The 13,836-nt window shown below is 39.2% G+C and overlaps 1 pseudogene; it reads right to left on the minus strand.

The window, feature by feature from the left end:
* Positions 1-11,481: 11,481 nt before the first annotated feature.
* LOC129561713 (14-3-3 protein zeta/delta pseudogene) lies at positions 11,482-12,237 on the minus strand (annotated as a pseudogene).
* Positions 12,238-13,836: the final 1,599 nt, after the last annotated feature.

The following is a 13,836-nucleotide window of genomic DNA, read 5'->3' on the forward strand; positions in this document are numbered from 1 at the left end:
CATATGACAAACCTTAAGCTTATGTTAAATCCAAGCCTTAATATTATGCAAATGCTTGATAGCAAATTAAATATATGAAATGTTATTTTCCTCCAATAACACTATTAAAATCTACTCTTTCTACTACATAGTTAACTTTTAGCAAAAAAATAAATAAATATAGTGTATCTGTGTGTTTAAAGAAAAAAAAGCTGTGTTACCCAGGGCACCAAGAGCTTATTTTAACTTATTCTATTAGTCTATGGCAGAAATTTTAAAGCTGATAGTCTGAAGCCACGTTTTAAAAAAAAAATTTTGGTATTAATCATTTTAAAAATGTGACTTTGATGTGATTTAGTAACTCCAGAGATGTTTTTTATAAATGGGGAGAAAAATAAAACAGAAAATTGCTATTGACCCATTCCTAACTGTTCCTACAAGAATATATTGTTTTTCTTTTTGGCCCCTTTATTTTATATTTTGCTAAATATTCCGCCTAAATCAAAGAGAAAAAACATAAAACATTAGTTTTAGGAAAGAAAGAACAGTATGTCAATGGTGATATCCCAGCAAGCATTCATTTTCCCTTGGAGGCCAAAAACATGAGTCAAAGACTCTTCTGAGCAAAGTGAAGCGGCAAGCTTATACCCCTCAGGACCCAGGCGTGTGCAGCAGACATATAGCAGGTTTTCGCCACCACTAGTGACTGTGAGGACAGGGCAAAGTGAAAGCCTGCTACCCTCTGGGCAGGAGCTCCTGGACACATCTCTAAAGGGTCACAAATATCACCAGGACTCTTATTTGGTCAGACACTTGTGTTCCTTTTCTTTTTCTTTAATACGGAGTGTCAGTATGGTAGGCCCGTACCTTGACGCCAAAGCTGATGTCTCAGGTAGATTTTATGATCTCATGTCAACTCCCATTATTAAGTTGATCTGACTTAGTATTAAATGTTTTAAAGGAAATTATTTTCTTCAGATGTATTTGGCATAAAAAAGAAAGATAAAACCCAAATACAGCATGTTGAGAATTTGATGTTTGTTTATGAACAGATCTGAAAGAAGCCTACATTGTTTATAAGTGGGAATACAAAAAATACTGTTAAGGCAGAGTTACTCATGTGGTTGAGTGGGCTGATTAAACCCAGAGAGAGCATCTTGGGCAGAGCTGCTGTATCCTTCATTTGTTCTTCACTGAAAATGATAACATCGAACTGTAAAAGTTGAGATTGAAAAGCCACTAGTGTGTTGTCTAATTTCAACTGCAGAAGCTGCTGTGCTCTCTTGGTGACTTTATGAGGGAATAAGATTACAGGTCACAAGAGCTTCTTTATTTCCCACCTGTGGCTTCTAACAACATTTTATTAAGGATTTTCCCATCTTCTTTCTCTGACCTATAGGGGTTGAAATCCTAACAGCTGTTACAGGACCTTGACCAAATGGTATTAACATAGATTAGTGACTCTGAAATGAAGTAGCCTTTTATCAGAGTTGTATTTATGGGTGGCTACTAGTATTTTCATTGTGCTAATAAGATAAACATAATATATCACTATGCAAATAAAAAAAGGAACCCTCATTACGGTGAAAGACTTAGAGCTTCGTGTTTGCTTCACAGAAAATCACACCAAGCTCTTGTTATTTGAAGGTTTAATGTTAATTTGTAAAACAAACATGTCAGAGAGTCGTCCATAAATACCATCTTGACAAGGGGTTGCTTCCTGGCTAGTTTAGATGGTTTTTTAATTGCTTACTCGCTGACAAGATCTTCAAAATAAAAACTAGGAGGAAAAATTTAAGTGCATAAATGTATAATATACACTCTTTTTGAAGGATATAAATTCTCATTTTCAAGAACAGTTTTTGAGATGAGATGTATGATTTCTTGCCTGCATCATTTTGAAGAGTAATGAGGTGATATTTCCAGGGAACTTGTAGAGCTAGGAAGGGTGCTAACCACCCAGTATGATCATTGGTCTTCACTCAGAGATAAACTTTTACTGAATAAATGTGAACACAGAGAACAAGAACACCCTGTTCACCACTCTGGAAGACTAAAATTTGGAGGCAATACATGGGTCATTGGAATGTCTGAAGTTCGTGTATTCCTATTTTTGTTTGTTTGTTGTTCTTAATCACTAAGTCTTTATGCCAGGATGCTCGGGGCTGGAGCACTGGGATGACCCAGAGGGATGGTATGGGGAGGGAGGTGGGAGGAGGGTTCAAGATGGGGAAAACATGTGCACCTGGGGCAGATTCATGTCAATGTATGGCAAAACCAATACAATATTGTAAAGTGAAAAAAAAAAACAAACAAAATAAATTCCTACCAGAAAACATAAAAAACAAAAACAAACAAACAAAAAAATAAGTATGCCAAAGCCAATGCTGCTTTTTTGCTTTTTTAAAGAAACTCAATATTTCCAGACATTAGTTCATTAATTCTGAATGTGTTCAGTTCCAGACACAGTCAAGTTAGGCTCCTAGGTTTAATTTTTAAAATTCTTGGCAAACTTTTACTGCTATTTAGGTAAATCAACCATAGAGTTCACTTTATTTTTTGTTCTTAGTAAAATGTAGGGGGAAATGCCTTTCATTTGTTCTGCAGTCAAAGGGAGGATTGGAGAACACTCTGACAATAATTATGCTCAAATTAAACAGATCAAAAAGAGTCAATCTGGTATTTTCAGTTGTCTTAATGACAAAATCAGATTGTCTGCCCAGATGATTCAATCAATAGTGAAGAAATCGGTTGATACAGCAGAGTGATTGGAAAGAAAACCAGTGGATTCAGTAGAGTCCTGCCTGTTTATCTAAGAACCAGTGTGTTATTTACATTGAGGCATTTCTCTGCTCTGCATTTGTCCTTATAAATGTATATATAAGTCTAGCAGAGAAACAAACATACATGGCCTAGGATGTCTTTGATTATTAAAATGGATCAGATTGAAAAGCCAACAAACTTTGGTCAAAATTTAACTTTTTTACAGTTTGGATTGTGTGTTAGTAGAAATTGCATTAGGTGAGAAGGGTAAGAACTAAACAGTGACAGCAGGGACAAATTTCAAAGGCATGTATTTAATCTAAAAGGAAGTGAATATTCAAAACTAAGTTTATTTTGTCTTAGATGCTTTCTCTGGCCTCTCTTTGTCTATCCTCTTCTTTTTTATATAACATAATCCTTACAAGGAGATCCCAGTATTCTAAGCTGTACATCTTAGAGTGTAACATGATTGAAATTCTAATGTCAAACTGGACAAACCCAGCCTTATAGGTTGACCTGTATGCCCACAAAAGATGTTGAAGTTACCCACCTGCAGTTCTGATGTGTGTGCATGTACAGTTGTGTCCAGTTCTTTGTGATTCCATGGACTGTGGCCGGCCAGGCTCCTCTGTGCCTGGATTTTCCATTCAGGAATACTGAAGTGGGTTGCCACTTCCTACTGAGGGGGTCTTCCCAAACCAGGGATTGAACCTGCATCTCCTGCATTGGCAGGTGGGTTCTTTACCACCATGCTGCCTGAGAATCTAAGGCAGTTCTGGTGACCTTATTTGGAAATAGGGTTTTTTTTGCAGATGATCAAGTTAAGATGAGGTCACTAGAGTGGGACATAATCCAATATGATTGTGTCCTTAATAAAAAGGGGAAATTTGAATACAGATACACAAAAGGAGACCACTTTTTGAACATGAAAGCAGAGACTGGGTGATGTGTCTGTAAGCCAAGGAACACCAAAGACTAGCGAGCTAGCTTTAGTGACTAGGAGAGATGCACAGAACAGATTCCCCTCCTTCAGAAAGCACCAAGCATGCCAAAACCTCATCTCAAAATTCTACTCTTGGTGTTGTTGAGGCAATAAAGTTTGGTTTAATCACCCAGTTTCTGGTACTTGTTATGGCAGTTTTAACCAACTATTATACCTGGTAATCACAGATTAACATATATTATCAAACTTTTATTTTTTATCCTTTGATTTATAATAAAAAAGGCAAAGAATAAAATCATCTGAGGAACCTTAAGTCTCCTGTAATTTCATCTTTTCCCTGAACATATGTCTAGGGTAATGGTTGTTGTTGTTCAGTTGCTAAGTCATGTCCAACTCTTTGCAACCCCATGGACTGTAGCCTGCCAGGCTCCTCTGTCCTCCACTATTATGCAGTTTGCTTAAACTCATGTCCATTGAGTCAAAGACGGTAATGCTATCTAACCATCTCATTCTCTGCTGCCCCCTTCTTCTCCTTTTGCCTTCAATCTTCCCAGCATCAGGGTCATTGAGTGAGCTCTTTGCATCAGGTGGATAAAGTACTGGAGCTTCAGCTTCAACATCGTCCTTCCAATGAATATTCAGGGTTGATTTCCTTTAGGATTGATGGGTTTTATCTCTGGGGTGATGGAGTAGACCAAACTGTGCTTGAGAGTCTGACACAGAGGGTCAGAAAATTCCTGAAATCTCCAGAACATTCTAGGTCTTGTGATGAACAGGATTTTACATATCCTTGGGCAAGTACCCTACTAGCCTTCCTTGAGACTTGACATTGGATATATAGATTTTTCTTAGCTGCTTTATCAAAATAGGAGATTCTCACCAAAATTCAGTGGCAAAGCTAACTGAATCAAATTATTCAGAAGCTTGCCTGGGAAAGACCCCCATTAGTTCTCTCTTCAAGGAAACTGGGCCGTCTGAGTCAGATTTAGTTTAGAAGATAAGATAGCTATATGAACTTGTATTTGTGTCAGAAAATGAGCCCCTTTGACTATCACTACCTGATGCCAGTACTTTGATGGAATTGATTTATTCCTCACCAAAACATGTATTTCCTCCAACACTAAATATACAAATTGAAATTAAATTGACTCACCAAATAGGAAAAATATACAGTGGACTCCCTTTATGAAAGGAATACTTTCTCATAGGTTGATATTTTTCAATCTTAATAGGGACACTACATAAGCACAGATTTATTTACTATGCCCATTTTCCTCATATTTAGTTATTATTTTGAGATCAGACCTCCCAATGTATTTATACAGTACTAAACACTGGGGAAAATGTGAAGTCTACTGTTATGTAAGAAATACTCTAAAACGTCTTTCTCTCTTTCCACTTCCTCCCTCCCCCTTTTCCCCCTACACCCGTTTTATTTCTCAGCAGCCCTCTGTCACAGGTGAGAAATCTCGGGATAGCACAATAAATTTGGAAAAACAATTACGTCAACCAAAGAATGAGGACAGTATGTTCAACCTTCTGATTGGTAGTCTGATATAATTACTCTCCAAACCAAACTTCCTGTCCATGTACTTAGCATGCAATATATATTGGGTTTAAAATTATATTTTCAAAGCCCTTTGCAATGCCAAAAGTACCATTATGTAGCCTATTCTCTTTATTAAAAGATAATATTAAAAGGTTATGTAAAGGAAAAAGATTAAATTGTTTAAAGTAAAAATAAAGGTCCTTTACAATTGAATTCTTGCCTGTATTTTATAAAACTGAAATGAGTTTATTTTGCTAAGTCAAGCAGTAAAAAGAAGGAAATACTTCTCTTTTATAGCCATGTACCTCTAAAACCACTGTCCAGGAATTTTCCAGCACTAACATTTTTTGGTCTGAAGAGACCAAAAATATGCAGATAAAGTTAGTCCCAGCAAAGATTCCACAATGTTACCAAGCTTTCTTTACTTACACAGGGGGAAAACCAACCCATTGACTTAATACAAATTTCAAAAAAACGTGGCCTCGTAAAACTGTCATTCAGTGATCAGTAAGGACCCTGCTTTATCTGTTTAGTGGTGGACATTAACATTTCCTCTGGGCAGAAAATGGTCAACACAGTAGTAAGCCAGAAACCTGTGATGGCTTGCAGTGGCGATTTTTCCTATGAAAATATTAAAACTGCTGCATGAAATTTCATAAGATGCATGTTTACCTAATGACTGAAAGAAATCATTAAAAAAAAACCTTGAAATCAGACTGTACAGCAAAATTAGACTTACATTCCAATAGGTGTTCGTTAAGTATCTAGAAGCTATCCAAAATTTTTCTATAAGCCACAGACATTTCTCTTCTTTTATTAAACACAGAGTTGTTGTTAAACTCAGTAAGCTTCATTCTGAAATATCACATTCCAAAAAGAGCATCTTAATGTTTGGTGAATATTCTAGTCAGTTATTATAGGTCTTTGCTGCTGCTGCTGCTGCTAAGTCACTTCAGTCATGTCTGACTCTGTGTGACCCCATAGACAGAAGCCCACCAGGCTCCCCCGTCCCTGGGATTCTCCAGGCAAGAACACTGGAGTGGGTTGCCATTTCCTTCTCCAATGTGTGAAAGTGAAAAGTCAAAGTGAAATCGCTCAGTCGTGTCTGACCCTTAGCTTGGGCTGTTTGATTGACAGTTGTCAAATGAAACTGATGGACTGTCTAGGTTGGTTTGCCTTATCCAGAGTAATTTCTGATTATTTATGGCATTATCTTTCATTTCACATATTGTCCACAAACAGTTTTTCTCCCCAACAGTATTTTTTTCTAATGTATTTTAAAAGAAATTTGTCGTATCAGTCACAGATTAGATATGATTAAAATCAATCATAATTCATTTAGAAAAAAAAGAGGAACCAAATTTATGTGTCACCTACCAAATTTGCTCATTTAAAAATCTTTTTTAGCAATATTGCAGACAATATAAATGCTATTTATTATTTTTTCATGGTAATAAATTCTTGGTTCAGTTCAGTCACTCAATCAAGTCCAACTCTTTGAGACCCCATGGAGTGCAGCACGCCAGGCTTCCCTGTCCTTCACCATCTCCTGGAGCTTACTCAAACTTAGGTGCATTGAGTCAGTGATGCCATCTAACCATTTCATCCTCAGTCATCCCCTTTTCCTCCTGCCTTCAATCTTTCCCAGCATCAGGGTCTTTTCCAATGAGTCAACACTTTGCATCAGGTGTCCAAAGTATTGGAGTTTCAGCTTTGGCATCAGTACTTCCAATGAATATTCAGGACTGATTTCCTCTAGGATTGACTCGTTTGATCTCCTTGCAGTCCAAGACGGAGAAGGCAATGGCAAGCCACTCCAGTACTGTTGCCTAGAAAATCCCATAGATGGAGGAGCCTGGTAGGCTGCAATCTGTGGGGTCGCTAAGGGTCGGACACGACTGAGCAACTTCACTTTCACTTTTCACTTTCACACATTGGAGAAGGAAATGGCAACCCACTCCAGTGTTCTTGCCTGGAGAATCCCAGGGACGGGAGAGCCTGGTGAGTCTATGGGGTCACACAGAGTCGGACACAACTGAAGTGACTTAGCAGCAGCAGCAGCAGTCCAAGAGACTCTCAAGAGTCTTCTCCAACACCACAATTTGAAAGCATCGATTCTTCAGCACTCAGATAGCTTTTCAGATCCATACATGACTACTGGAAAAACCATAGCTTGGATTAGAAGGAGCTCTGTTGGCAAAGTAATGTCTCTGCTTTTTAATATGCTATCTAGGTTGGTCATAGCTTTTCTTCCAAGGAGCAAGCGTCTTTTAATTTCATGGCCACAGTCACCATCTGCAGTGATTTTGGAACCCAAAAAAAGTCTCTCACTGTTTCCCCATCTGTTTGCCATGAAGTAATGGGACCAGATGCCATGATCTAAACAAAAATAAAACATCTCTGTTATACCTATAATAATATTATGAACCTTCATTTCTCCTGCTGTCTAAAACTATTATAAAGATATCTAAAACCAAAGAGTCTTGGACTTCTGCATTTCAGATGGAAATCAGAACATTCCATTTCTAAAAGTGGACCTGGGGAAGAACCAGGCACAGTGTAGATTTTCTAAGTGATTTATATATATATTAAGAAAGTCTGTCCCACATCACTAATTTAGATGAGTCACTTCATTACAACAAAAAATTAGGAAGGCAGATTCTTGGACTAAAAGATTTATGTTCACAAGACAAAATAATTGACAACTTTACCATCACACACATAAAAATTTTTTCTTTTTTTTTTTTTTCTTGTTTTGTCCTGAACTTGTGAAAATTTGCTCAAAGCCAGCCCTGGTCTGAGAACTGGTATATGGGAACCACAGCATCACATTTCCTTAAGAGGAGAAAGAAAATGAAGCATAAATTCTGTACTTTAGAAAAGACAGACCTGTTCTAAATTAAGGGTTCCTGCTTTAACTATTTAGCTGTCTGGTTATCTTTTCATGATTATAATACTTGGAGTGTTTTTCCCCCATAATCAGTATGTATTGATCATTTATGGTATGCTAGGCACAATAGCGGAGAAGGCAATGGCAACCCACTCCAGTGTTCTTGCCTGGAAAATCCCATGGAGGGAGGAGCCTGGTAGGCTGCAGTCCGTGGGGTCGCTAAGAGTCTGACACGACAGAGCGATTTCACTTTCACTTTTCACTTTCATGCATTGGAGAAGGAAATGGCAACCCACTCCAGTGTTCTTGCCTGGAGAATCCCAGGGACAGGGGAGCCTGGTGGGCTTGCATCTATGGGGTCGCACAGAGTCGGACACGACTGAAGTCACTTAGCAGCAGCAGCAGGGTTTATAGGGAGATAAACAATCTCATCAACTAAGGAAAGATTTGCTCCAGTGAATAGAAAGAGGGAAATAGTTTGCGGGGTGCAAGCCAAGGAAGCAGGGTGTCCTTGAACAGAATGGAGCCAGAAAGACCACGCAGTCTTTCTCCCAAGTACTGGGTTGGCCAAAAAGTTCATTCAGGTTTTTCCATAATATCCCATGTAACATCAATACATGACCACCAAGTAGGAATGGTTAGTGACAGAAGAAGGCTAAAAATGAAGCAATCCTGTGCTCCTGACACATAGAGAGAATACAGTATCAAAACTGAAGGCAGGCTATAAGTGTCAAGAAATTCTTAAAAACAAAAGTGATTTCAAAGTACAAAACTTGCAGTTAATGGAAGAAAAGTTATGACCAACCTTGATAGTATATTAAAAAGCAGAGACATTACTTTGCCAACCAAGGTCCGTCTAGTCAAGGCTATGGTTTTTCCCGTGGTCATGTATGGATGTGAGAGTTGGACTGTGAAGAAAGCTGATCGCCGAAGAACTGATGCTTTTGAACTGTGGTGTTGGAGAAGACTCTTGAGAGTCCCTTATACTGCAAGGAGATCCAACCAGTCCATTATAAAGGAGATCAATCCTGGATGTTCATTGGAGGGACTGATGCTAAAGCTGAAACTGCAATTCTTTGGCCACCTCATGCGACGAGTTGACTCACTGGAAAAGACTCTGATGCTGGGAAAGGTTGGGGGCGGGAAGAAAGGGGACGACAGAGAATGAGATGGCTGGATGGCATCACCGACTCTGTGGACATGAGTTTGAGTGAACTCCGGGAGTTGGTGATGGACAGGGAGGCCTGGTGTGCTGTGATTCATGGGGTCGCGGAGAGTCGGACACGACTGAGCGACTGATCTGATCTGATCTGAGTTGCCATGATGATGGATCAAGAACGTTGTGGCTTCCTAAATTAGAAAGTGCCATATACCAAAAAAAATTTAATTTAATGTATTATTTTTTTAAAACAATCCCCTTGCTTCTGAAAAGAAAAACATTTTATTTCAGGGGAAGGGATTGATATGAGACCTGGTTGGGAACAGTATTATGTATCTTAGTAATATGTTCTTGTTATCGTAAACCTCATATTCAAACTTGGTAAAAGCCCCTTAGCTCCCAAGAGGGAATAGCAGTAAATTTCCAAAAATGTACAATTTTCTTTAGAGAAGTTTCAGACCCAAAAGACTAATTTACATGAAAAGCTGTAAAGAAAGTAGCTGAAAAGTCCATGGAACAAAACTTTTATTTCATTTACACAAACTTAATACACATGTTCTTAACAATTATGCTTGGATTATTCTTCAAAATCTCTTATGACATTAAACAAAGCTAGCCATCATCTCAAGTTATTTCCCTGTTAACTAGTTTTATAGCATAGACATGTTAGGAAAGAATAAAAAAAAAAAACTAAACTGAAAAGTTAAATACACGTTTTTGTGTTTTACTGCCATGCTTGATAAACATGAAGCAATGGATATCAGACAATTCATTTTTACTGCATCTTTACTTGTACATTTGTTCTTAGGTTGCTAAAACATTTAAATATAAATAAAATGAGTATAGCAAAAATAATGAAACCAAATGGCAGGTAACTACAAATAATGGAATTCGTGAATTATTTCTGCCCTTATCCAGGGAAAATTGGGTGTACTTCTGTACACCCCTGTAACTTTTGTCAACAGTGTGCACATTGAGAATGGGTACTCCACGGATAACACCTGGTTTAATGTGTAATATCCATGGGACATCCATTTCTACTATAGCCACGTAAGTGCTTCGAATCTTAAAGTACCCACAACTACATCTGTGACTGGAGCCAACTATCTCTTTTATCCCCCACCAGGACAAACCAATGTATAGGCAGCTTTCTTTGCTTAGACACGTAAGCAGTTTTAATATGGGCCCTTGTGAAGCCACAATGTACCAAAAGTACTATGCCAAACTTTTGTTTCTTGTTTAGTCACTCAATTGAGTCCGACTCTGCGACTGCATGGACTGCAGCACGCCAGGCTTCCTTGTCCTTCACCATCTCCTGAACCTTGCTCAAACTCATGTCCATTGATTCGGTTATTCCATCCAACCTTCTCATCCTCTGTCATCCCCTTCTCCTCCTGCCTTCAATCTTTCCCAGAATTAGGGTCTTTTCTAATGATTTGGTTTTTCACATCAGGTGGCCTAAGTACTGGAGCTTCAGCTTCAGCATCAGTCCTTCCAATGAACAGTCAGGATTGATTTCCTTTAGGATGGACTGTTTTGAGCTCCTTGCAGTCCAAGGGACTTCAAGGAGAGTCTTAAAGAGTCTTCTCAAACACCACAGTTCAAAAGCATCAATTCTTCAGCACCCAGCCTTCTTTATGGTCCAACTCTCACATCCATACATGACTACTCAGAAACAGAAGCCAAATGTTTATAACTTGTATAAAATTTCCATGTCCCGAAATTGGCCACCTCAAGATGAAAACAGATAATTCCCGCTATGTTAACTGACTCTATGCTGGGCTAAGTCACTCAGTCATGTCCAGCTCTTTGTGACCTCATGGAGCCCTCCAGGTTACTCTGTCCATGGGGATTCTCCAGGCAAGAATACTGGAGTGGGTTGCCATGCCCTCCTTCAGGGGAACTTCCCAACCCAGGCATCAAATCCAAGTCTTCTGCATTGCAGGTGGATTCTTTCTCAGGGAAGCCAGCGGGTCTTCCTGACCCAGGCATTGAACTGGGGTATCCTGCTTTGTAGGAAGATTCTTTACCAGCTGAGCTACTAGGGAAGCCTGTTAACAGGCTCTACTCCTCCAATATTAAACATAAAAAACACATGGAACATACAGAAATTCAAACAGAAGTAACATTAACCTGTGAGAAATCATAAATAAGTATTCGTAGATAGCATCGATGACAAATGGTCTATGGTGCAAGTTTTACAATGAGGCAGACAAAAGTTGGAAGGCTGGGCAATTTTCTTCATCTGCTTCAGCTTCATTTCTTTGGGCATCCAGTGTCCACAAGGTCAAGTTGTCTCTCAGTAACTGTATTATTAACGTGCTGTCTTTGTGTGACCCTTCTCTTAATGTATCAAGTTTAGCAAAGGCTCCATCAAATCCTGTTTTTGCATGAGAGCCAATTTTCTCAGGGGACTTCAGAATCTCATAATAGAACACAGAAGTTAAGGGCGAGATCCAATCTGATAGGATGTGTTGGTTCTGTTTACTTTTTGCTGATTTCAAAAGCCTCTTGGTATGCTTGCCATGACTGATCCACAGTCCCTCTCTTATTATCACCAGCAACAACCTTAGCCAAGGAACGGTAGTAATCTCCTTTTATTTTCAAGTAGAAGACTTTGCTCTCTGCTTGTGAAGCACTGGGGATCAAGAACTTTCCCCAAAGAAACAGTATATCATTGCAGGTATCTCTCAGCCTCGTCTCCATTTTCTCTCTGTATTCTTGAACCATCTGCTATTTTCTCTTAGCACCTTCATCTTTTGGTCAATACTTGAGACAAGCCTCCAAGATGACCTACAGGCTCCTACAACATTTTTATAAGCAACTAAGAGAAGACTCCTCTCCTCAGTGGATAATTCAGCTCCTTGCTCAGTTACAGGCTTCACACAGGCTGCCATATCATCGTCTTGCTCAGCCTGCTCAGCCAGTTTGGCCTTCTGCATCAATATATTTTTATCTATGTTCTGTGTTTGCAGTAGGTATGGCAGACGGATGGAACTCAGCAGTCTCTGTGCAGCAGTGCCAAGGCTGAGACTCTACCTGGAGTGTTTTAAGAGACAGACTTTTTACATCTTTTCTTGCAGGAGCAAGAAAACACATGTGGCTATTCAGGTTAAGTGCCATCTAGATGTGTCCACATGGACTTGGGCTGAAGGTTGGCTGCCACCTGGGAAGATTACTTGTATCTTTCAGTTCAGTTCAGTTGCTCAGTCATGTCCGACTCTTTGAGACCCCATGAATCACAGCACGCCAGGCCTCCCTGTCCATCACCAACTCCCGGCGTTCACTCAAACTTATGTCCATCGAGTTGGTGATGCCATCCAGCCATCTCATTCTCTGTCGTCCCCTTGTATCTTTAGGAAAGAGCAAAGAAGAACATACTGTCTATAGTGGGTGAATGTTCTTCAAAACCTCTCAGTTTCATCTTTATATAGTTATATAGTTTGATTGGGAGCCCAAAGAAATGAATTCACTATCAGTGACAGTCCTTGGGTGGGTGATGCCCCAACACTTCTAAAATTAGTTTGTATATTTTCCTGTCAACTTTTAAGACAATGTGCTCTAAAACTTGTATTTATTTTAGACTGAAAATACAATCAGATAATTTCTCTGATTTCCATGGTCAGGAAAAACCAAGAGCATACTTTTCTTTTTACATAGGCTCTTTCTCCTATTGGGAGAGAAATAAAAAGAGCAAAATGTATGTATTTTGTACTTTCCCTATTAGTTTTCCTTTTATTATGCTTCTAAAATAAAGTAGGAGAAATATGTGAGATGTGTTTTTCAGTTCAGTTCAGTTCAGTTCAGTCGCTCAGTCGTGTCCGACTCTCCGCGACCCCATGAATCACAGCACGCCAGGCCTCCCTGTCCATCACCAACTCCCGGAGTTCACTCAAACTCATGTCCACAGAGTCGGTGATGCCATCCAGCCATCTCATTCTCCGTCGTCCCCTTCTCCTCCCGCCCCCAACCTTTCCCAGCATCAGAGTCTTTTCCAGTGAGTCAACTCGTCGCATGAGGTGGCCAAAGTATTGCAGTTTCAGCTTTAGCATCAGTCCCTCCAATGAACATCCAGGATGTGTTTTTACACATACATATATTGTACTAATGGGCTTCCCAGGTGGCTCAGGGGGTAAAGAATCTACCTGCAATGCAAGAGACACAGGAGATGCAAGTTTGATCCCTGGGTCAGGAAGATTCCCTGGAGGAGGGCATGGCAAACCACTCCAGGATTCTTGCCTGGAGAATCCTATGGACAGAGGAGCCTGGTGGGTTATAGTCCACAGGGTCGCAAAGAGTTGAACACAACTGAAACAACTGAGCACACACACATTGTCCTGATAGTAAATATAATAGGAGTTATTTAGTACTCAAAGTAAAAAGATGAACTATAATTTAAGAAGTTTTGCTTAAATAGCTTATATGTTAACACCTCTCTTTCTAAAATTAAAGAACATTTTAACAGCATGAAAATTACATAATTTTCCCTCATTCAAATTTGAAAATAATATATAACATAATATAAAATTTAAAAATCTATAAAACATAGGATT

This window comes from Moschus berezovskii, chromosome 5 (genome assembly GCF_049115385.1).
Source record: "Moschus berezovskii isolate FMDL1 chromosome 5, NW_MosBer_1.0, whole genome shotgun sequence".
Classification (NCBI taxonomy): Eukaryota; Metazoa; Chordata; class Mammalia; order Artiodactyla; family Moschidae; genus Moschus; species Moschus berezovskii.